At 45.8% G+C, this 26393-nt stretch overlaps 1 long non-coding RNA gene across 1 annotated transcript; it reads right to left on the bottom strand.

The window, feature by feature from the left end:
* Nucleotides 1-1565: 1565 nt before the first annotated feature.
* LOC144785476 (uncharacterized) lies at nucleotides 1566-24137 on the bottom strand. The gene is made up of 3 exons (XR_013601915.1): nucleotides 24048-24137; nucleotides 2630-2941; nucleotides 1566-1869 (listed from the first exon to the last, which is right to left on the bottom strand). It is a non-coding gene; the product is annotated as an uncharacterized LOC144785476 (long non-coding RNA).
* Between the last annotated feature and the right edge of the window lie 2256 nt (nucleotides 24138-26393).

Raw genomic sequence — 26393 nt, 5'->3', positions numbered from 1 at the left:
ATTTTGAAAAGCTATCTGAAAATAATCACATCAAATGCAATATGAAATCATCAAAAAATGTCAAAGGGATTTGATAATTGCAGACATTCAAATTAATTCGTACATTGGAAGAAGGAAAGGTACAGATACGCACTAGCCATTCAGGATATTATACCAAGACTGAAAGTCAGCCCTTAAATACCAACCATCGTAGAAGAGCTAAAAGAATAGATTTATTTTGTTCTCTGTCCTGTTCAAGAGTGACTAGTGAGAGCCATGGACCCACATACCGGCTCCCACTTAGTTGTAAGGGTGTGTATCAATTATACTTTTGATCCCTTCACATAGCGCAATCGGGTTGATTTACCGTGTGGAAATCCTTGATGAAGCGATGAACTTGTAAGCAATGATTGTGCTGTGCTATGTGAAGGGATCAAAAATATAATAGATACATACCTTTACGACTAAGTGGGAGCCGGGATGTGGGCCCATGGCTCTCACTAGTCACTCTTGATTTTACGTTAGATGTCCAGGGAGGTGATTCGTGACCTCGGTTGCCCTGACGAATTTGCTGCTAATATACAACAGGCAATTAAACATGTTGGTGGCCCTTGAAGTGGTTTACAACATGCTGTGTTTTTAATACTGGCAGACTCATATTTCGGATTAAAAAGTTTCAAGTGTGTGTGAGTTTAGCTCAATTTTATTAGAGACTTCTTTTGTCTCATTTTTTTCATGAGGTCTTTATTGTATGTTTTCTCTCCACACCTTTCCTGCAGTGGGCACAACCTTCTTTTTTGTTTGAGAAAGTTATCTATGATGATAAAACCGTGGGAAAGCTGGTGAGAACCTATCAGTAGCTCCTCTGGTGGTGCGCACGTTGGATACTTTCTCTTTCCTCTACACATTTTTCTTTGTAGTACACATACACTTAATTAGAGTGGGTATGCTGTATGTTGAGTGACTTGACTGACCACTTCTTTTCATTTCTGTTTTAAAATATTAATTAAGTAGGCACAGAAGATTAGGTCAGACTGTGCAGACGAACAGCTTGCTTTGGGTAAATATAAGAATATCCGACCCATATAAATCCTTTATACACAAAAATATGATAAGTTGCCTGTTGGCGCCAGACCTCTGTTGTTGGAACCAAAGAAAAGGTGGCAAACAGACTTGTCTCTGACATTGATATCTCTGCCACACCCAGTACAAACAAAGCTAAGACTTTTATTTTGCTGCATATACAACAATTTTAGGTAAAAAGTAATGCTATTAAAAATTCATACTTACCTGTAAACCTAAATCCACCCCAGCATACAAATTATCATTAGATCATGAAAGCATTACGGAATTTGTAGTTGTATGTCAAACAACGAAAAAAAAGTTTTAAAATTAAACATTTTATCATCTTATCTAAACTGAGACACCAAATGACATGAGAGAACTTCATAATTGATGTAGAATTTTATTTGAAACAAACTCAAAAAGTAAAATTATACATAACAAAACATTTGTTGAACTATACTATCTTTCATATATCTGACAGAAATGCAGCCAACAGTTGCAGAAGAAACCGAACAGAAGGAAAATCAGGAGACTCAGCTAGATATACAGCCTGAAAATATTCCAACTCCAACACCCACCACACCTGCAGTACCCAGACATAGAACAACAGTTTCTCCACTCTCTGATTTTGTGGATGAAAATGAGAGCGTAATAACACAAATGCCTACAATTCCTTTTGACGTGAGATCTACATAAAGGCGTCAGTCCCTTCTTTGACCCTGACACAATGTTATCAGAAGGCGTAGCATTGGTATTAGAAGGGCTACTGAGGAAGGAGACAGTCCTGATGTATTTGGTTGTTGGAGGCATTGGTGTTATCAGTGCCTGCAATGTAAAAATAAAAAGTCATTAAAGACACAGTTGGTGTCAATGAATAAAAACATTTCTGACATAAAGGTTGGCATAAGGCAGCTGAACAAACTGTTCAGAAGGGCCAAAACGCAGCTACAGAAAATTGTTAGCTGACAAATGCTATTAAGCAGTTACGCACAGTAGTGGAGCAAGAGAATGTAACACACATCAACTCATATGTAGATTGAATGGTTTTATGAGATCTGTCCATCAACTGACAAATGCTACAGCAACATTATCTCACCGCACAGTCACCATGCAAGTTGAGATTGCACACTGCAATGCAGATGTAACATAAGGTATAGTGCAAGTCACCAATGCTATTGAAAACATGCAAACAGGATCCATATAAGCAACCACTGACTTAGATGGAGGGGAAAATGAGGAATTATACATTAGCATTTTCTGGCCCCACGATTAGGAATTGGCGTTGGAGCTGCAGACAAAGTGCATCTACAGAGGGCTCACCAAGGCAAAATGCTGAGCACACAGAAAGGCCAAGTGGAGTGCGAGGGAAAAAAATGTGTTGAAGCATACTTGTGTGTTTACATGTATAATTTCTCAAAATTTCTCAAAATATGAATACATTTGTAATGTCTGAGTTTACAGTTTTGCTTTTACACAGAATGTGCTTTTCATTTTGTGTTTTGACATTGAAAAAGTACTTTGCCTGAAAGGTAAGAGAATAAACAAGATCATGGACTAATACAATCCTAGATTTTTCCTTACTTACCTGCAATCTTTGCATGTCGTTCTCTGCCTTCTCCTGCCCTTGATCCATTTGTAAGTTGACTTGATGGGACTGGCTGTACCTCTTCATGGGTCTCGGAATCTTCCAGGATAATGGGTATGCCCCTAGATGTGGCAATGTTGTGGTGATAAGCACCTGTTGCGACAGGTTTCTGGACCTTATAGTAGTACTCCACTGCTCTTTTGAAAACATCTAAAGTGACTTTTCAGCAGCCCAAAAGTCCTCTATATCAACTTTCCTTTATGTGCAGCATTGTAGTGGTGTTCACTTGCAGAAGCAGAGTCGAATATGGGGCTAAAATAAATGAGCGCAATGACAAATTGACAAATGATGTAGTAACAATTTAGTTATACATCTATACCATATAATAAACAGATCTTTAAATATTTACCTAGTAAATACCCTTCACCAAATTCTCCACCAAGAAACCATGTGTAAATTCAACTATGGCGAAATATGTAAGAGTCATGGGTACTTCGAGATTTCAGGCCACTATATCAGTAATCATATTAGAGGCATTGCATACCACCTGAATGTTTAATGAATGAGTATTCAATTTCCAAAGATATATTCATTCTCTGATAGAGGGCATACTGAAACATGTGATCCAGCGATCTGGAACTAATATATTTCTTACAGACAAGGCCCATTTTTCATTACCCACCAAGTCCCTTCACGCTGGGTTAGTGTATTACAAAAAATGTACCAAACTCACCAATCACCAATTTGTATTTCATTCCAGTATACCAATTATGGCGATGCAATCTTTTGTAGTTGACAGGGTTTGGCAAACTAATAATTAGAAAATAAACAAAAAGAGAGAGGCCAAATCATTCTCAGAATTGCCACTAAGTTGGAGCGAGATAGATAAGGATCACACACTCACTTTGGGTGAATAGGAAAGCCCTCACACACCGACCTGGTCAGTGTCATGCTTCATCATCGGGCCCCACCAAAGAGGCCGAGTGCCTCTTTGGTGTGCTACGACGCCAGAAAGACTGCGGAGCTGGTTGTGTGAAGAGGGGCGTGTTGTGAGGGTGAGTGAAATTAAAAGTGTCTAAGAGGGTATCAAGAACAATTTTTTAATAGATGATCCCTAAGACACGTATTACAGGTATTATGTGTCTGAATTTAATTGCCAAGGTTTAGGAATGGTAAAATTCAGAGAAATACAATAAATCAGTCAGTCAACATGTTTCTGCCATATGGGAGGTATAAATTTACCAAGGCATTCATCAGGACTATACCCCGGCGGTATGGACTCTCTAATCGTCCACCCTAACCTGGGGGCGTGAAAGTGAAAATTATAAAAGGTGAAAAAAGTGCATGAAAAAAGGAGAGCGAATAGCTCAATCCCAAAAATCCTCCAAAATCAGGAGAGTATCAGCACCTGTGGAGTGAAAATACACACACAAACACAAACACAAACAGACAACAATTAATAAATGCCATTGCGTTTGGTCGTAGTGCTCCTTATAATGTGGCAAAATTCATGTGCCCAAAGTAAACACTAGGTTTAACACCATCCACATAACCCTATGGGGATGATATCGGTAACTCTGGGAAGTGGGGTGATAAGGGTGTCTTAAAAACTCAATTGATTGGGAAGAAATGGTTAAAAACACACTCTATGTGCTCCTTCTGAAGGGATTAATGGACCAAAGGTCTGTGACCCCCTACGATGGTAATATCACACAAATATCTCACTTTAAAATTTGGCGCTACTTGCACCAAGAGGTTTAGCCATTAGATCCCCGATATACGGGCGGTACTTAGCTTCGTTTCATAGAAGATCGGCGATGTTTGTGATCCGGGTGCACTCACGCCCTCAACGCTCTCAGCCCACTTGGAACCTAGGATCTGCCTCAGAACCGGACCCCGACGATGGAGAGCGGGGCCGGTAACTGAGTATTAAGGCAGACGGGCTGCGCGTCGCGTTCTTCCGGGTGGGCGTGTCCAGCCAAAACGAGGCTTGGAACGCGCCCGCCCATTGCTGGAGTGACGCGACTTGAGACCGGGTAGAGGCTTGAAACGCGCCCGCCCTGTATCTAATGGCTAAACCTCTTTCATTTTCAGGATGTGCCAGGCACGCTCCAACCCCCCTCCCGAGACCCATGCTGCAAGTAGCGCCAAATTTTAAAGTGAGATATTTGTGTGATATTACCATCGTAGGGGGTCACAGACCTTTGGTCCATTGATCCCTTCAGAAGGAGCACATAGAGTGTGTTTTTAACCATTTCTTCCCAATCAATTGAGTTTTTAAGACACCCTTATCACCCCACTTCCCAGAGTTACCGATATCATCCCCATAGGGTTATGTGGATGGTGTTAAACCTAGTGTTTACTTTGGGCACACGAATTTTGCCACATTATAAGGAGCACTACGACCAAACGCAATGGCATTTATTAATTGTTGTCTGTTTGTGTTTGTGTTTGTGTGTGTATTTTCACTCCACAGGTGCTGATACTCTCCTGATTTTGGAGGATTTTTGGGATTGAGCTATTCGCTCTCCTTTTTTCATGCACTTTTTTCACCTTTTATAATTTTCACTTTCACGCCCCCAGGTTAGGGTGGAAGATTAGAGAGTCCATACCGCTGGGGTATAGTCCTGATGAATGCCTTGGTAAATGTATACCTCCCATATGGCAGAAACATGTTGACTGACTGATTTATTGAATTTCTCTGAATTTTACCATTCCTAAACCTTGGCAATTAAATTCAGACACATAATACCTGTAATACGTGTCTTAGGGATCATCTATTTAATTTTTTTTCTTGATACCCTCTTAGACACTTTTAATTTCACTCACCCTCACAACACGCCCCTGTTCACACAACCAGCTCCGCAGTCTTTCTGGCGTCGTAGCACACCAAAGAGGCACTCGGCCTCTTTGGTGGGGCCCGATGATGAAGCATGACACTGACCAGGTCGGTGTGTGAGGGCTTTCCTATTCACCCAAAGTGAGTGTGTGATCCTTATCTATCTCGCTCCAACTTAGTGGCAATTCTGAGACTGATTTGGCCTCTCTCTTTTTGTTTATTTGCATTGAACCGGGGACTGAGAGAAGCCTCCTTGACTCTCCCTACCTCTCCCATTGTTGTTTTGTAAACTAATAATTAGTTCAAAATAATACTTGTAATCTAAATGTATACACCACCAAATAAAATGTATATTTATAATGTTTATATAAATAATGTGAAAGAAATGCTCATCAGTGCCAACATACTACACCAATCATAGATCGTCACAGAGAAAACAACATTAGAAGAGACAATGACAAATTCATATCAATTACAATGCATAAAGTAGTGGAAAGGTGTAGGGACAAAAGATTCAGAGACAAAATACATTTTCAAATTGTTAGAACTGGGGTCTCTAGATGGCCGGGGCACACACCCTAGTCCAAGTAGGGACCACCACTTCCGACAGGGTAGCCTGGCGCAGAGCACGAAGGCTTAACTTCAGAGGCAATGTGTAAAGTATTTGCACAACACACACCAAAAAAAAACTCACAAAAGGAACACCAGACCAGTTTTATATAAAAATAAGAATATCTTTATCTAAAAATTATGCAGGATCCAGAAATAGTGAGGATTCACCATATATAATCAATAGGCATCAGTCAAATAACTTTTGATATGGTTGATACACAGTTCTGAGTTGGAAATGTCTTTTAATGAGCCACATTAGGGCAAAGCAGTTCCTCAGTCACTATGGGCAGAATTAGCCAGTCTCTGCTCCCTTAGGGTAAACAGTTCCTGAGGCGGTAGTGGATTAGACACGATTTGCAATATGGATCAATATAGGGCACCCTGGGGGAATTGTTCTTTGTATTCAGGGTGGAAATCTGCCTGGGCTCCCCCTAGGGACAATATGGTCATGCCTGTAAACGGGGGCCAGTGGTCGGGTGAATCTCTCCGGCGTCCAGTGGTTTGCCAAGAGGTAATGGCAGTCCCTGGTGGCCCATTAGTATATGCAGGGTAGTCCCCGGCACGCCCGCTATTCACTTAGTGCTGTCCCCGGTGATGGCAGGGTGACGCTTACAGTGGAGTGCTGGGGGGTGGTTAGATTTCAAGTAAGATGCCTTCTGCTTGGGCTATATGCCGGGAATATTCTTTTAACCTTGCCCCAAAAGCAACAGGCACTTCTGAGCAAACATCCCCGGCTCTAGAGGTGCGGCCCTGCAAAGCCTCCGGTGGTCACACTGACGATAGGCATGCGCACCACCTCTGTCCCGCAGCTCGCTCAAGGTACGCCCAACACAAGAGTTCAGTGCGCAATGCTGAACTTTTACCTGTGGGGACGGACAAGGCCAGTGCCAGCTCAAGCTTCCTCCAGTATTCAGAGATCCTGGCTTCCTGATGCCATTTCCCGGAGGGGTGGGCCAGCCCTAGTGGGTGCAAACGCAGCCCTTCTCCTTCGTCAGTAGTGACGCGTCCCATGGAGTCCAAGTTGCTAGGCAACGCTGGGTCGCAGAACGGCTTCCTCTGATATGGATCCCAATGTTTACTCGGGTCCAGCAGCGGTGAGTTCCGGTGGTAATCTAAGTACGAGCCACCTGATGCTAGAGGGGATATCTTGATGCGCTTTCCACACGAGTCCCAGCGTGGTAATCTCGGCCCCCAACGCCTTCTCTTCACAGCGCTCATCATGGCCCGGGCCATCGGTGGTGTTTACAGCACGCATCACTTCCTGACCACATCGCTTCTCTGTTCTTGCCCAGCGCTTCTCAGCGCATTCCTGTCCCGGCTGACAGATGATGACCAGCTGCAGTATGGATCCTTTGTTGGCAGTCTCAATCAGCGGCTCGGCCCGGGCATGCGGCGGTGATCTCGGGGGCAATTTTGTTGGGGTTGAGCACGGACCCCGCAGCGGTGATCCTTGGAGCGATTTAGCTCATGTGCTCAGCTGGGTGATTTGCATAGCCCGCTACACTCTGGTCAGCGGCGGTGACTTTGCGGGTGCTAATAAAATAATTCTACCCACCCCGGGCGGCAGAGTCAGTCTTTCAAAGGTCCCAGGGCCAGCGAGGCCGAGAGCAGGCACAGCGTTGCAGGGCGAGACTTGGGAAAGATTACAGCTCGCGCTATTGTCCTTGTAGTTCCGTCCTGCTGTTGAGCAGTTTCACAAGCTGCAGGGATAGTCCTTGGTGTATTTACTGTCCTGGGGATTTCAGTGCCCAGGGGATTAGGCCTTATGGAGGTTGTGGAGGCACTCTGGAGATGTTGCTTCTGTCTCCTCTTGCAGGGCAGGGTCAACAGGCACTAGGGCAGCTCAATAGATGGGGGCAGAAGTTCTTTGGAGCAGTCAGCCTCCTTCCAAATGGCAATCCTTCTTGGTGCAGCAGTCCTCACTCCCGCAGAGGTTCCCCGTAGTCCAACAGTGTAACCAAGAAGTGAGGCCAGGACCCTCCCTTATATATCCCACAGTCTAGGGGCTAGAAAGTGGTAGAAGTCTCTGGAAGGGTCTGGGGGCAGGGGCTTCTGGAAGAGTGCAGGGAGTTCTGGTATGTTCCCTGCCTTCCCTGACCTGGCCGTCACATTGACGAGAGACAGGGCCGTTATGGCTACAGTGGGTAGCCCTCACAGCCCATCCAAGGGAAGGAGGTGTGAATCACCACTCCCACCTCCCAACCCAGGCAGCTATCAGTATGCAGAGGGGAGGGGGGAGTCTACAGTGCCCAATCTAAGTGTAGGCAGGAAAAGGTCCACTTTCTAAAAGTGGGATCCCTATCGTAGTAGTGCCCAAACCCTGTACATCATTGGAAAGGGTTCCCCACCCCGAAGTCCAACAATACCAAACATGACAGACTTATTAGGTTCCTGTCAGAAATGATCCCATAAGGGGGGGTTCCCAATGCTAGCCTATGGAGAGTTTAGCCTTACTGCAGTAGCAGGTGCTGGTGGCAGATATGTTTAGTAGTGGTGAGGTGCCCAGGAGTCTTAGGTCCAACAAAAGGCACAGTGAAAATGGGAGGTGCAAGGGCAAAAAGGTAGGGGAAGACCACCCTAAGGCTGACAGGTCCAACACAAATGATAATGCAAATTCAGATTTCAGTCTATACTAACACAAATTGGAATACGAAATCTACAGTCTGGCCATGAGAGCAGCAAGGCCCCTCAAGAAGATTTGAAGAGGTAAAGACTTAGGGGCCCATTACGATGATGGATGGAAGCCCATCCGTGATGGTGGCGGTGGCGGAAAACAATATTTTTTCCGCTCCAGTTGCGGTCATTGCGACCACCAAATTACAATGGTCCAAAAGAGGCCATTTTCCATCCGCCGTGGTCTGTCAGGCTCCGCATGCTTTTTTGCGTACGCAAGGGTGGCGGAGGGAGCCAACAGGGCAAGAACGGTGTGTGGAAACACGTTCCATCTGCCAACCAGATTCCGATGTTGCAAACAGCCCTTCCCACCGCCGTGTATAAAACCACCACATCATGGAAGGTGGAAAAACAAGAACGGAGAGGAAAAGCCGATACAGTACCCATCAGAAAAAGCGGAGCCACCATGGTCCCTATGCTACTGGCCTTCCCGCAGCTCTACCTGATGCACCTCCACGAGACAAGATTCTGCTGTGTTCAACAGCAGAGGTATGTACCAATTATCTCCACGTATGCAACCCCTGAACAACTACAACTCCCAGCAAGCGTGGTGTGACCACAATGAATGTGACAACCTGCCAAATGCAAAGTGCGAGGCCCAACCAATCCCCATGACCCTGGTGCCCCTGAAGGCAAATGGGGCCAATGCAGAGCCCCGCAGTCGCCGAGTGCGCACACCGCAATATCAAAAAATGTACGTCGGTGAAGGTTCCCATTGGCTGATGGCTCATTCGCATAGTGTGTGCCACAATGTGGCGGCATGGAAGTTGCAACTGCAATCATGCAACATTCATTTGGGTCCAATGCGTGTCATTGCTGCGGAAGTGAGCTAATGCTTTTGCAAACACATTCTGCATTAGCATTGTCGCCACACATCACATCTCATTCGCCTAAAGTGATTGTTGCACCCCATGTGTAATGTTGTGGGGCACGAGGCACCCATGCATATGAAGCAACCACAGAGACACCGTACTAGCATGGTAGAACTGGCCCAGGGCACAGTGCGTCCGTCCCCTTTTGTTGGCAGGGTCACATGTCCATTGACGCCTGTCCTGGGTAGCTGTGTGGTGGGGGTAAGCCAGCCCTCTGGGAGTTGCTAGTACATCAGCACAACTAGATTAGTGACCGGCTGGTCACTACACTGTGAAGGTATGACAGAGTGTGACCTTTGTGTCAAGTCTTCACACACATGGTATGTCCAAGAAAAGGAGAGTGCAATAACAACTGTTGGCCAGCATGTACTGGAATGAGGGAAGTAGTCAAAATGGACAAAGGTCACTCGCACTGTACCAATGTAGTGTAATGAAACATCCAACCTGTGAACATCTCTTGAATATCCCTTGACATCTGAATGACATCTCTTGGCCAGGGATCGACTTGTGAAGGGCCAGTGACGTGGGCAGACAATCAGAGGTGTCCATTTTCTGCACATCTGACATACTCATAATCCCTAGCACTCACAACACATGTAATGGTGTGGAGTGCAGTGTGCCTAGCTGCCATTGCCTGTAACTACACCCACACAGGTCACAGGAGTGCACATGTGGAGCAAACAAACATTGCTCTGACCGACATCATCGGTCCTTGTCAGCCATGTGGGCAATTGTACACAATTCATGTGCATTTGTGCCTCATGCAGGTGAACATTGTAATGTCTGTCATGCAAATTCCACACACCGTCATGCAGGACTGACCCCATAATGTCAACATTTCTCTGTCCACCCTACTGTATATCCATGTTACATTGTCCATATGACACTCACTGCCCTCATCCCGTAATGTTGTTGTGTATTGTGGGACTGAGGCTTGCGCTCATGCAGTGACAGCAGCTACATGCAACTCTGCACTTATGCTGAGAAACACAAGTGGAGTGACATCTAACCACAAAGCAAGTCATCCTTGAGGTAGCAGTGTAGTATATGCCATACATATTGACCTCTTTGGATGTCGAAGTGTCAGTATGTCAAGTGACTGACGAAAAACAATGTTTGAATGGAGGTCACTTGTGCATTTTACTTGACCATGAGTCCTGTCAAAGTTGTGGTTGTGTGAGTCTCTAGGTAAGCTGTTCACACATATCTCATCTATAACTCAGCCCATGCGTCTGTACCCTGACATACATAGGAGATCACCCATCTTTCGCACTTTACCGACCTGACGAAGATAAAGGGCATTGAAATCATCATGAAATTCAGTTTGGATCACCGCACGCTATGGAACCCATGTGCCCATTTGGATCCCCATTTGAAGCCCAAAATAATATATCCAGCTGCATTGTCTGCTACAGTGAAGGTTATGGCTGCACTGCATTCCTTCGCTACTGAGTCTTACCTGTACACTGTGGCCAGTGCCAGCGGGATGTCACAGCCCATGTTCAGCCTGGTGTTGCGTGACGTCCTGTCAGCCTTTATGCCTTACAAGGACAGACATGTCCAATTCCCAAGGAGGGATGGTTTGGCAGCTGTGAAAGGGGAGTACTATGACCTGGGAGGCATTCCAAATGTTGTGCGAGCCATTGATGGCACCCACACTGCCCTCGTTCCATTACAGGCAAGTGAACACATCTATAGGAACCGCAAACACTACCACTCCATCAACCTGCAAGTGGCATGGCAGGCGGATCAGATCATCCCACAAGTCTATGCTAAGTATCCTGGGTTGGCACATGAGTCCACCATCTTGCGGAACAGCACCATACCCCAATTGATGGCCAGTCTGCAGCTCGGCTTGTTGGTGAGTGGGCTGTGTCAATGACAGTGATGTATGTGTGACATGCTGCTCTCCTCACATATTCAGATCACACTGTTTGACTGTATGTCTCACAGCTAGGTGACTCTGGGCATCCCAAAAGTCTGTGGTTGCTATCCCCACTGAGGAATCCAACAACGCCGGGGGTAGTCCAATACAATGATGCACATGGGAGAACACGGCGTGTGGTGGAGCGCACTTTTGGACTGCTGAAGTCAAGATTTAAGTGCCTGGACAAGACTGGTGGCGCACTCATGTACTCACCACATAAAGCATACCAGAGGGTAATCGACAGCTGCATGCTACACAACCTGACCTTGTTCAGCAGAATCCCCCTGTACCTGGATGATGATGAACACCAGCAGCCCCCTCTCCCAACCCACACATGCCCAGTGACAATGACAGTGGTGAGGAAGAAGGCCTTCATCAGTGTCAACAGCTCATCGCCAACTACTTCCGTTGAGTGTAAGGTAAAAATGAGCGACTATGACTGTCTGCATGTCTTGCTGTTGTCTCACAGATTTGATATTTGTGCTGGCATTTTGTACACATACAGGACTATGCGCAGGATCAGAGAATTTGGCCTGGCAGGGACTGAGTACCCAGAAGCGTCTAGAACCACAGGAACCAATTGCTATAGTGCCCCACTAGCTCTCCTATTCACACAGAGTTATTCAGGCGCCTGTACACAAGTAGATAAGTTGAAGATAAGAAACGCTTCGAAATGTGCATTTTTTATTACAGTGTCAAAAAATGCTACATACGTGCTACAACAAGCTGAGAATGCATGAGTACAATAACAGTTACCATAGTGACACATCCATTTCACATGAAGCTAGATGTCACATCAATAATCCCTCTGGATGGTGACCTACAAGCATGTTCCCCCACACCTTGCAGGAAGGAGTTCAATGGGATGTCACTGGTCTCTGGGTTTTGTCAGCAGACATCATTCCTCAGCCTATACATGGTCGCTCTCATCACTGGATGGATCACTCTCCAAGTGTGGGGCAACTACCCTGCCTTCCCATGACATCTAAAAGGCACCCGTGTCCCCTAGCAGCTGTGACACTTTGTTGAGTCGGGGTGCTAGGGCCAGAACAGAACAGAATGACAAGGGACAAGGTTCTCCGACCACGGACAGATTGTTCAGCCAGTACTCTTGGACCGCGCATAGTACAAGCTCTGAGGACACTTCTCATGGAACAGACATATACTATGGTACGTGTAACACAACTACGCCATGTAATATTCCTGCGCTACAGCTGCATAATGTAAGCTGGGATCATGTCAGTCGACAGTGTCCATGACAGTTAGATGGCCGCCTCCCCTTGCTCAGTTCTGTGGTACCTAGCAAAACAGACAACAGTGGTCAACAGAGTCAAAGCTAATGCAGATATGGCAAAAGTCAGAGAGCTGAATGACAATTCCTGTCAGTAGGCATTAAAAAGGCAAAAGGATATTGACTTAGTCACCAACAATTCATGTTGCTGTTAAGTAGTTACGAATCCAAGAAGGCACAGGGAGCTTCAAAGCCAATCAGTTCCAAAAGACGGTCAAAATTATCTTCAGCAAAAAGGACCCCCATCCAATCCAGCAGTATGAAGGAAAAGATGTGCTCCTCCCACCACGAGGATGAATCGAGCATCCCATGGCAACCTGGGTGAGGTTCGATGTAGGCACGGCACAGGAGCCATTGCGCAAACGCACAGGCACAGCTGTCAGCCTGTCTGACATATCGTAGCACACAGGTCCTAAGGTCTTCTAGACAATCCCTTATGGTGATTCCCAAGATCACGCATTCTCAGAAAGGAGGACGCTCGTTTCAGGTTCAAGCGACTTGTCTGTGGAACGAATTGGCCCTTCACCCCAGACTGACTCGAGACTTGTTTTTTAGGAAACAACTCAAAACATGGTTGTTCCGACAATAACACTATGGTTGGTGGAGCAGGGCTCTTCAGTCGCGGTTTTGGAGATTAGCGCCGGGACACTCTTTGTGAGTATTCGTGCGCATTATACATACCTAATTTCATTTAATTTCATTTCACATTGAAATGCATCCATAAACATGTATCACCGAACCAGTCCTGGACGTGGACCAACAAAGGACTCACCCACAGCTCATGATCCATGGCAGCAAGGGATGTGTTGGAAAGGCAGACATCCATTGACCACTGATGGGGGCATTTGAGACAGGCGAAGACAGGTTGCACGCAGGTGAAATAGGCATAGCGGAAGGTTAGCCTAAATATGATGTGAAGCACAGCTAATGGGACACATCCAAAGAAAAGCTGCATGTGCTCATGGTACAGTTGCAACTGACCGGGTCGGCCTGGACCACAGGATGGTCAGGCATGCCGTGAGATCAATCTCAGATCCAGCGCTCAGCTGTACAGCCAAAGTAATGATCTGAAACCGCTTAATGCAGTATGAAAATTGGAGGAATTACACCTCGTAGGACTCGAGCAATTGCATTAAACGAAGGGACAAGGCCTGAGCTCACAAGTAAAAAAAAAATGTGCAATGGCCTACAGTGTCTGACACTATCATTATTTTGTGTGTCTGTTCCCCAAGAAAAAAGTAGGAGTGCCGTGTTTAGAAGTGACTGAAACGCGTTGGGCGGTCAAGACAGTTGGAATTCGAATTTCCCCTGGCTGATGTGGGAGCAACTACCTGTCCAGACTGAAGCCCACTGTGCCTGCACACTGATTGAAGTATGCTTTCGCTGTGGGAATGTGAGGCCACAAATGAATAATCACAATCACAAATATAGGGGAGTGAGGTGAACATTGCTACAGCAAGGAACACTGCATGCAACAGTTCCTGTCTACGTGCTGCCTGTCCTGTGATCGCAGCAGTTGTGCTCATTCACGGTAAGGTAACTTTGATTGGTACACAGATTTAGCGTCGGTATGTTGTCATGGACTGATGTTCATGTGGTTTAACACACATGAATCCCACATGTCACAATGAAATCCCTGTGCAACAGTACTTGAGTGTGTGAATGCGACAATGTCACTATCGTTCACATGACAGGATGTGTTGTAATGCTGGCTCTTGTGGTCACACTGCTCAGGATTTCATTGGTCTGTGCTATGCAATCTGTAACAGCTGCCATCATGTCCATATTTATGTTGTTAAGGGGATGGGAGCACACTGCTTCACCTCCCAGCACAATTAATCCCTTAGCATTAGGGTAAATGCAGTTCAGTCATAATGCTTACTTGTCATTGGACTGCAGTGTTTCACCTGAGTTGGGCAGTGAGAGGTACAGAAATCCGAGTGGATTGTGGCCGCTCCCTCAGCAGACACTGATCACAATGTATCTAACTCCTACTGATGTAGGAGGATCACGCAACACACAGACAATTTTTGGTGTGGCACTGGTGATATCAATGTTGGCTCCGAGACTGGTACGGCACAGTGCTTTGCCACGTGATCCTCCTTGGGACTTTTTCGGATGCCTCCTATGCCGTTTGGACTGGGGGGAACCTGCTGCATAAGCAGAGGTGTCTGAGTATTTGCTGTGATGTGACTCACCCCTCCCTGCTGCCACTGCTGAGGTGTAGTGACTATTATCCGGCTGGCCACGGGTGTGGCCAGCTGTTTGGGCTGCATGCATATCCTTCCGGACACCCACAAGCCGGCCCATGTATATGGCAGTTTGTCCCAAACGAGTGTCCGTGGACCTCTGCAGACCTGGCCCATCTGTCCCTGGTTCTGCTGGTATGCACCAAGAACAGTTTGCATGGTGGATTGGGCCTCTGTCTCATTGTCCTCCTGTGACTCTCCCCCAGTTGTTCTGCCACCTGCCCTGCTGCCACCGACCTGTGGCGGGACCTAGCACTGCCGCCGCACCCTGTCCCCAGCATCCCGAGGCTGCCTGGCGGTGTTGACTGCAACTGGCACAGGGACAGTGTTGGAGACAGCTGTGGTGATGCTGGAGGTGGCTGCCACAGAGGTCGGTGCTGCAGGGTTCAGAGTTGTTGATGCAGCCATTGTAGGACTCATGGTGGTGGTGGGGACAGTGAGGGCCGGAGGTTTTGCTTTGCAGTGACATGTGACTTCAATAAAAGACACTGTGATTCCTCTCTCAAAGGTATTTGCTGTGTGCGTACTGGCTGCAACTTGTGCAGCTTGACAGAGCTGGCTCAGATATTCAGGTTGTGCTGGTCAGATAGCTGTTTGGGAGGGGAGACAGAGGGCCTTGTGGGTGTTGTCGTCTTGCTGTCAGGTCCCTACAAACCACTACAGAGTAAGATGGCTGCCTACCTGTTCAGTGTAGTAGAGGAAGGACATGCTAGCCTCATAGAACATTCATGTTGACAGCGTGTATTGTACAAGTTTGATTTTGTTGGGCAATTGAGGCTCACTTGTTGTGCACAACAGTACATTTCAGTAGGATGTGATAATTTTGTTGGTACTTATCAGCCTCCACTCTCCCCTCGATTCCTATGTGACTCTCGGGATGCAGATTAGCAACCACCTTATCCTCCCATTCAATGAAGGTTACTGGTGGTATGTGAGGGCCGCCACCAGTTCTATGGTCCGCCTCATGGTTCCTGTGGGCACAATGCTTGACCCTGGCCTTGTGGTCGACCTAAAGCCTTTGGATATCACGCAGTGTGCGTAGGGTGGTCTCTACAGCATTGACTCTGTTGTAGGTCATTGTCCACATCTGGGTTTTGCCCACAACTGGGGTGAATGGGACCAGGCTTACATGCAAATGTGGTTCAACCTTTATGATCTCGTGTACCATTACTTTCAAATCAGTGTCAGTGAATTTGGACATTTCCCTTTTGGCCATGGAGCAAAGGTGAGAAAGGTGCAGGGTGCAGGGGGTAGTGGAGGTCTGTGAAGTGTGTCAGGTGTGGGGGTAGGGGTGGTGTTGTGTGGAGATGGGTGTATGTGAGGTTGTACTGTGTGCGTAAATGGTGTCCTGTCTTTCTGTGTCAGCTTCTGGTACGCAAAGGATGCTGGTCCAGGAAGGGGTTGGTTTTATGCAGTTGTATGTGGTGGTGTCCAAATGAGTGATGTCCTCCAGGTGTTTCTTCCATGCTGAGCATGGCATACATTGCCAATGGACATTTGGGGTGTATCATTGTGGCGTGTGTGATGTGATTGTGGGCAGCGTCGAGTGCAGGCACACTTTGTGCATCGCTCTTCAGTTTGTTACTACCGCCATTCATTTGGCTCTTTGCACGAGCAAGGAAATCGGTACGCAATGCTCCGTCCTCCAGCACTGAAGTTTCATCGTATTTGGCCATGCGGTCATTCCGCCGCAGGAGCGGCATTTTTAGTCCCTTGAACTGCTTCCTTTGTCCAGCACGGTCGGATTTGAATCTTTTCCGAGCGTGGCGGAGAGTCATTTGTGGGTTCCATCCTCCACGGTAGGATTTTACATGCATTGCATCATGATTTGACTGGCGGAGATGCCGAGGGTCATGTGGGTGGATTTGTGCTGCGGGCACGTTGGACAGATGCCTTTTCCGTCTGGCATCATAATGGCTCCCTAAGTCAGGAATCAGTAGACAGCAACTGAACAACAAACCAACGACATTGACAATCTCCCAGAAAGTCTGATCACCTCAATCATCAGAATGTGCAATCTAACCCCTACCATCAGGCACTTCAATTATACCCAAGAACCCAAATGTCCAACCCACACTTGTATCTGAAGAAGGGTTATTCTACATTTGATTAGTTAAGGAAGGGGGTGTATTGTCACACCACTCTCAGCATGTCCATCACCCGAATGTTTTATTTATTATTACAAAGACTTCGACCCCAGGAAATATGATTCAATCCATTATCAAATGTTCTCTTCCTTCATTCAATCCTCCTACCTGGCGGCCAAGACATGGAACTCCCTCCCCATCCACCTTCGGCTGACCCAGGAACATCTTGCCTTCAGGAGACAACTCAAGACCTGGCTGTTCGAGTAGTAGCGGACCCTTTCCCCCAAGCGCCTTGAGACCCTCCGGGTGAGTAGTGCGCTATACAAGTGGTATGATTGATTGATTGATTGAATCATATAGCAAACTTTGGACTGCCCGTGCCTCTTCAGAGGAAGCGTTTCCTCCACTCAAATAATCAAGGGCCAGATGTAGGAAGCCTAATATCGGTCGGTAACGTCCAAACTTACCAAATTTCGGCCGTTACCGACCGGTATTAGGCATTTAAGATGTAAGGGCCTAATTTAACGATTTGGTAATTTACCAAATCGGTAATTTAAGGAATCGGTAAATTACCGAATTCTTAAATACCGATTCGGTAAATTACTGAATCCTTAATGTAGGAAGCAATCAAGTGAGTGATTTTCACTTGTAAGGATTCGTTATTTACCACCAACTACAAGTTGGTAGTAAATAATGAAAAACTTTAAAAAAGCAATTTTGTGCTTTTTTAACTGTGCCATGTGGCAGACATACATGCCCTTAGGGCACGTATGTGTGCCACATGTGCACCCATGCACTATTCAGGGGTGCAACAGGGTGTCAAAGTGATACCCTGCCACCATTGAATGTGTTCCCCATTTTACAGAATCGGTATTTACCGATTCGGTAATTCCCATTCATTCCTATGGCCCGGAGGCCCATACGGATGAATGGGAAATACTGAGTCGGTAAACACTGATTCGGTATTTACTGAATCTTACCGATTCGGTAAAAAATACCGAATTAATACCTACATCCCATTTACCGATTCTAAAATACCGAATCGGTAAAATTCTGTATTTTAGAATCAGTAAATCTGGATTACCTACAACTAGCCCCAAATCTTGTTTTTCATGCAGAGTTCTTGGCAGGCACTCAGCACCTCTTGAAGGTCAAATCTTTGTCCACCTTCCTTTCTGTTTTTAAGCTTTTAATTTCATTTCTTCACACCTTTAACCCTATAACTTCATGCAGAGTAGAAAAACATGCTTCTATGGAAAACAAACACAGGCATTATTATTCGCTTGTAATGCTTATTCACAATGCAGAAACCCAATTGCTTTATCTATCCATGCGCAACCCGTGCTAAAATTATTTTCCTAGCAAATGTTAATAACATGCACTAAAGCAGCATTAATTTTTTACTTTTATTTTGTCCAAAGCGGTTTTGTGGCCTTGTTCACTACTTTAGTACGCGCTTGCGTAGTAGCTTTCTCCATCATGTTAGATGCTTTTCTGTATACATTTTCACTGCACACTGTTAGTGAATGTTACTGAGGGTTTAATCCAAGCATGTTTTATTTTAAACAAAACATGCCCCCCTCAATCCCCCCTTTGATGGTGTTTTTGAGCCATCACCAAAATACCCACCAATACAAATCATCAATCAAAATGCTGTTGTTATGTCTCGTATCACCATTATTCCATCTAAATCTTTCCTAACTTCATAGTAGTTTCCTTTCATATCCTCTAATTCTATCTCATCCCTCTTTCTCTTTCTTGCACTTCTTTTATTTTAAGATGAATCTCTCTTGCATTTACAACACTCATAGATTAGATGGATCATTAGTACCACTGTGACTACTGCAATGATAGATACTAATATTCTCCCTAATATACTATTTCCAAAGGTAGAAAACCAATTAGCCACAGAGGAAAAGCTCTTACCAAGTTTCTCCCAAGCACCGTCAACTTTCAATTCAGCCAAATCTTGATGAAGATTTGTAATATTTATAATATACCCATCAAGACTTTTATTCTTGCCAGGGATATAAGTGTAACATTGTTGTATTTTTAACATATTGCAGACTCCACCCTCATTAGTCAATAATACATCAAGGGGAAGTCGATTTTGTAAAACCATAGACCTAATCGCAACCATCTCAGTATCAAACATTTAAAACCAACCAGCAGTGTCTCTTGATGAACGAGCAACCACTAAGGATAATTTTTTAATTTTATGCGAATTCAGAATTACTCCAACTGAAGGTATAAATGCTCCAAAAATATCTCCCATTATTTCTGAAAATCCGTTATTACGTATTAGTCATTCTTTACTTCATTGATTCTATTATTCTTATCTGAATGATTGAAATTCGGAAATACTATGCCCAAATAACAACATCCATACCAATGTGCAGGCAACCTATAATAGGCGAGGTCTCCAATAAGGACACTGGGCCTTAATTTATAAAAATAAAGGTGAAAAATGCAAATTATAGACAACAATCTGTACTATAAGCAAGGTGTCCAGCCGGACACTAGTTTAATCAATGTAGATGTATATAAAATGATGGGGAGGACATTAATACAGTGGGATAAAATCCTGTATCCGACACATATAACATAAACAAAGAAACAAGGTTACATGAATACAGGCAATTTTAGCAAGGGGAGGCGCTAGTAGAAATTGGTGGTCATCTAGCTAACCTCATGTAGTATACAGAGTGGTTTATTCCTTTGATAATTACAGTGTTACTACACAACTGTCGACGGCGTTTCGATCCTACATATAATAGGGGATCATCATCAGGACTAAAATTAATTGCCAAAACAAACACAGCCTGTAGAGAGGAGAGGCAAGGGAACAGGGGACAATTTAAGTCCTCGGGTCTACAAGGTATCACATTTCAGTTAACCCTTGCCGTACTTTAACGTGAAAACGTTTCACACGTGAGTGAAGTCCTCAGGTGTCACTTAATCTTGTAGTGACATGTAATTTGAGACAATACTCTCGCCGTGCAGTGATGGCTGGTGAGGGGATTGGTACGTGAACGGTGGGTGGGGGACAACGGGCTTACCTAGGGTAGGCTGAGGATGGATTTCCCTGGGAAGTGGCGACCATCAGTATTGAATGCTGGAACACTTAAGATTGATCGCCCAGTTTTTGCATTCCGCAAAAGTTCTAACTTGAAGGACCATTTAGTGAGGGCAGCCCTCCCAAACCCCTCCCAACGCCAAACACTAGAGTCACATTGGAACCTTACGCCTTTGGTAGGGCATGTAAAGTGTGGCAGATGCAATGTATGTGATTACACCATGGAAGGCAAATCCTTCATTTTTAACAATGTACAAGTCAAATGTCAATCTTTCAGCAATTGTAACACTAGTGATGTTATTTATTTGATTCAATGTCCTTGCCCATGTATATACATCGGCCAAACTAAACAGAAAATCAAGACAAGGATTGGACAACATCGCAGCATGATACACTGTAAAACCCAGAACGCCCCCTTGGTAGATCATTACATGAAAGAAGGCCATTCCGAAAATGAAATTAAATGGACTGTCTTGAAAGCATTGAAACTACCACCTCAGGGAGGAGACATGTCTCTTTTGCTTAATAAAGAAGAACTTAGAATGATTATTCTCATGGACAGTATTAGGAATGGTCTAAACCGGACGGAAGACTGGACTTCCCTTCTCTAAAATTGAGCTGTCTTGTACTAATTCTGAAACCACCTGCATGATACTTCTCTGTATTGAATCTCTTCCCATGTATTTTCTATTTCACTGTATATAGTCACATTATGTGGTTTTAATGGGTTCACCTTGACTGTTTTATTAAAATAAAAACCTCCCCCGCCCCCCTGTGCTCACTTGGCATCGGACGAATAACTTAGAGAATCCACCCCCTCCATAGTTCACCAGTGTCCATGATCCTGACCCATCATGGCCACCAAAAGGACCACTGATTGCAATCATCATCGGTATCAGTCCACACCATAATTACTGTCGACCTATACTTTAGGTCTCATAATTCGGAAAACTACTGTGCTAGGTAATTCCTCAATTCCTTAATCCACCGTGTACCCATGCCTTAGCCCCGACAGCCCGACTTCCCCACCCAATATGGCTGCAAAGTTGGTCAGGCACGCCGTCCTGCTTAGTGCCGCCACACTCAATATGGAGGCACGCGTTATTTAATGCATAAGCAAGTGCTGGTCCCGTTCCTTCCATCGAGCCACCGAGCCGAGGAGGACACTGAGGATGTCCGATTTTGGACATTGAGGTAAGCGCGATATTCACCGAGGATAATTAACTCAACGCTACCCCAGGGCTCGCAAGCTAACCACCTTTTAATACCCTTAGGTCTCGTAATCGAGGTCCTGCTTGTCCACCGACCTTCAGTGCTTCAACTACATAACTACTGGCCTCCGGCCCCACCAATCCTTGACAATTAATCGGTATGTTACGTACTGTGTTCCTTGTTCCCCGTTGGCACCCCGTCCATCAGACGCTGCTAATCACAATCCATTTCCCCACAGATCACACTCCAGGAATTCCTCCAATTAGTTGTTCCCCATCAAGGATCACTACCTACGCCGCTCAGCCTACCACCATCATTAAGGTAATCCTTACCCCCCTCCCTGGGTCTTCACCCCTCCGCCCATGGCCAATTGATTCTAATTCAATCCATCCCCACAGCTTCCTGCAACACCGGCGTGAAGCATCGGTTTTATAAATACCCTCAATCCTGTTTGGTGCCCTTCCCTGGTTATACCTTCAGTTTACTCAGGTAACTTGTACTCGATGCTAGTAACTTTGCTCTGGTCCTACCCCTTGGCTGGTCTTTATAATCTTAGCAACCTTATTCCCCAACAGCCCCTGCTTCAGTACGCCTGCCGTCTAGAAGCCTCCATGCACCATACTGATGGTCGCCACTTCCCAGGGAAATCCATCCTCAGCCCACCCTAGGTAAGCCCGTTGTCCCCCGCCCACGGTTCACGTACCAATCCCCTCACCAGCCAACACTGCACGGCGAGAGTATTGTCACAAATTACAAGTCACTACAAGATTAAGTGACACCTGCAACGGCGTAGCTAGAGCTTGTGGCGCCCGGGGCTATCCCTCAGATTGCCGCCCCTTGGGGGGGGGGGGGCTGGGGAAAAAGGACGGTGAGCACACTGGATACCACGCCCTCCTAGCTGTCCTGTCGGCAGATGCTTAAGACTCAACAAGCAATGGGGGACAAAGATTGGCCTGTTTTGTGAATTGTAAAATGATGTGTACTCCTATCCTCATCACATGCAAGTGAAAGGCCCTTTTTAGTATTTTGGGCTATTTGGTCACACGGTGTTAAATGTTCCTGTAGTACTAAAGCAGCAACTTTTTAATGTAACTTGTACCCTGACTTAAAGAAACCTTATAAGTTTAAAGTAAACATATCTAAAATGTCAGTAATAGTGTTGTAAACTTCAGTCACACAACCCACTCTCCTGCAGTACATCGTCTATCCTCTTTCCTTTACATGTTTTGCAGGCTAAATAATCAATAACAGCCATCAGGGCACCACCACATTCATCCTACCTAGAGGCCCAAGTTAAACTGTAAGGTGCGCCATAATACGGATGCAGTGTTGAATCCATCTGAAGTGTAATGAAAGTTTGCTCTTCCTTGAACTCTGACACTGCGGGGTGAAGACTGGTGGGTTGGGTGGTCAGTGGATAGATGGTAGAGTATTATGCAATTTTTGTCTGACAGCTGTAGTAATGTGAAAATGTGGGGCAATAACCAGTTCTGGACTGCGGGCTAGCCAACTTTCTCCCATGTATATTACCTTCATAGTGGGCACAAATGCTGTGGACCATCAACAATATCTGGCTAGATCAATCAAGGGTGATTTTAAAATGAACATTTGGCTCTCTTGTTTCTTGGATTACCGTTGGGCATTCCTTTATACTTGTGGTGTCATTTTAGATCCTACATGACACTGGCCATGGGTAACAAAGAGTGACCTACATTCTGATAGAAACCCACTGGCTCCACTTTTAGGTCAGCACTATCTTCAAAACCAGCTGCATCATAGCCAGCACCCATGCATATCTCGATAACAAGCGCTCCGTCTCTGGTAACTCTCGGCGCATCCGCACCTAGGGCACCATCATACTGAAAGTAAAGGAGTGGAGGGGAAAAAACAGCCTGTGTAGATCGATCCATGCACTTCGGATATAGAAATACATTCCATATTAATGAAGATCGCCTCAGCTCTACTTTCATTTAGTAAAGCTCTGTCTCCCCAACATACACATTTGTTTGGGTCTTTGTGAAGATTCTATCTTTTCATGATTCTACCCTCACAAAAAAAAGCATTACATTAAAATCCCTGCACCTTCAAAGTTACAATGTATGAAACGTAGGCATCTGAAAAGCACACAACACTGCATTTACATCTGAGGTAGTAATACAATCTGGAGAGGGCGGTCTGGCCATGGTTATTGACATGAAGTGAATGCTTCTATTGAAATTACCAAAGTGTTGACACTTTTCCTATAATAATAACTGGAATTACATTTTCACGGCACATAACTGGCACTAAACACCACTACATAATAACCAGCCTGCCCGGGCAGACTCCTCCACAAAAACGCAAAGGCCTGGCTTCCGTTCCCAAGCATGGGCGTTTTAGGAACAGAGGTCGTATAGACTGTACAAGTGATGTACGAAATCCACCTGAACTGTCTGTTTGTTTAAACAATATTCTACAAAATAAATATGTTGCCTTTGAATTGTTTTACATAAATCTAACTTGCTTTCTGACTGCGGAGGGGCAAAACTCCTTAATGAAAATTAAGTTATCATTTTCAATCCGATAGACTGCCCCACTTACCCTGCTGCTCTCCCTGGCTGGATTATTTAGCTTTGGCCAGAGCTCCCCTAGTACCACGGCGCGATGTGCACGACACCAGCCCACCTTCAGGATGAAGAGCTGAGCTGGCACAGACGTGGAGACAACTGCGCGCCACTCATAATTTTATTCAAAGAGGCCGCTGTGAGGTGCAACGACGGAGAGCGTAACCACGTAAGTTACGTAACCTGTCACATCCAAGCAAAACTGATTTGTTTTGCTTTCTGACTGCGGAGGGAGCCTCTGGAGGGCGAGCCCCCCCCCCCCCCCCCGCAACGTGGGGGCTGCGGGGGCCTGTGGTTATGCCCCTGGCCGAGAGGAACAAACGCAGGATTTAGTTAAACCGCGCTGCAGCCTGCACTCCTTTTGACCTGCGTTGGTAAACTGCTGCAGAGTGCACACACAAACGCGGGACTTCGTTTTTGGCAATATAATTGAAAGCACCAACAGTGCTTTCAATTATATTGTCAAAAACTAAGGCCCGCGTTTGTGTGTGCACTCTGCAGCAGTTTACACGCAGGTCAAAAGGAGTGCAGGCTGCAGCGCTGGCGGCTTTGCACTTACTTTTAAACTACGGCCACGGCACTGGAGGCTCGTTGCGGCCGCCTGCCGCCTCAAAAATGGTGCCGCCTGGGGCGGACCGCCCCCCTCGCCCCCCCCTAGCTATGCCGGTGGACACCTGAGCACTTCACTCACGAGTGAAAGGTTTTCACGTTAAAGTACGGCATGGGTTAACTGAAATGTGATACCTTGTAGACCTGAGGACTTAACTTGTCCTCTGTTCCCTTGCCTCCCCTCTCTACAGGCTATGTTTGTTTTGACAATTAATTTTAGTCCTGATGATGATCCCCTATTATATGTAGGATTGAAATGCCGTCGACAGTTGTGTAGTAACACTGTAATTATCAAACAAATAAACCACTCTGTATACTACATGAGGTTAGCTAGATGACCACCAAACTCTACTAGCGCCTCCCCTTGCTAAAATTGCCTGTATTCATGTAACCTTGTTTCTTTGTTTATGTTATATGTATCGGATTCAGGATTGTATCCCACTGTATTAATGTCCTCCCCATCATTTTATATACATCTACATTGATTAAACTAGTGTCCGGCTGGATACCTTGCTTATAGTACAGATTGTTGACAATAATTTGCATTTTTCACCTTTATTTTTATAAATTAAGGACCACTGTTGCTTATATATAGTATCACCCCAGGTCCTTGATTACCCTAAGTGTTCCCTTGTTGTTTCTACCCTGTCCAATAAGGACACTGGCACAGTCCAACGACCAAAGAAACCCAGAAGCAAGAGCAAGCGGCACAGCCAGTTGAAATGGGACTACTCAGACTCTCAAAAATCTTATCCTCTGGACGAAGATGACTCTAGCATAACTCAGTGGGGGAATTCGACACAAAATCTGCATGCAGACACAGCTGAGCCATCCCTAGCCTCTATCTTAGCTTCCATCAAAGAGTTTCAGGAGGAGGTTAGGGGAGATAATCGCGCAGCTAAAAGCGCTGCGAAGAGACTTCAGGGAGGTCTAAGACGGCTGAATAAAACCTGCACCCACATAAGCGACCGTGTCTCCATGGTGGAAGTATGAACCGAGCACCTGGAAACCAAATCCGTGGCAACTAAGCAGCAGAGTGAGTCTAACACTGCCTGCTTGGTAGACCTAATGTCCAAGATGGAGGATCAGGAGAACCGTCAACGCAGGAACAACCTCCGCCTGCTTGGCATTCCGTTGGGGAAGGAAGGGGATGATCCTAGATGCTTCATCGTTAAACTTTTGCAGGATTCCTTTCCCGATCAACGTGAGTCCAATTGGTCGCACACTGCTTGTCCTACCAGCGTGTTGCCCCAAAGCATTGTGGTCCATGAAGTAAGCATCAGCTGGTGCGCCTCTGCCAGAGTCTTGAGCAAAAATCACTGTCGCGTTGGCCATCCCTGGACACGTGTTTCGAGGTTGTTACCTCTCGTCAGCAGGGAATAGGCATATCTATAGGGGTGCTGCGTAGGCTGCCAAAAAATATTCACAGGTCCGGTACCGCTCGTGGCACGCAGGTGCGTAACCTGGCCTCGTCAGCCCCACCAGCTCAAGAGAGCTTGAATATAAAAGAAAGTCCAATTGGTCGCACACTGCTTGTCCTACCAGCGTGTTGCCCCAAAGCATTGTGGTCCATGAAGTAAGCATCAGCGGGTGCGCCTCTGTCAGAGTCTTGAGCAAAAATCACTGTCGCGTTGGCCATCCCTGGACACGTGTTTCGATGGTTGTTACCTCTCGTCAGCAGGGAATAGGCATATCTGTAGGGGTGCTGCGTAGG

The sequence above is a fragment of the Lissotriton helveticus genome, chromosome 10 (genome assembly GCF_964261635.1).
Source record: "Lissotriton helveticus chromosome 10, aLisHel1.1, whole genome shotgun sequence".
In the NCBI taxonomy this organism is placed as follows: domain Eukaryota; kingdom Metazoa; phylum Chordata; class Amphibia; order Caudata; family Salamandridae; genus Lissotriton; species Lissotriton helveticus.
This window is presented reverse-complemented; position numbering and strand designations above follow the sequence as displayed.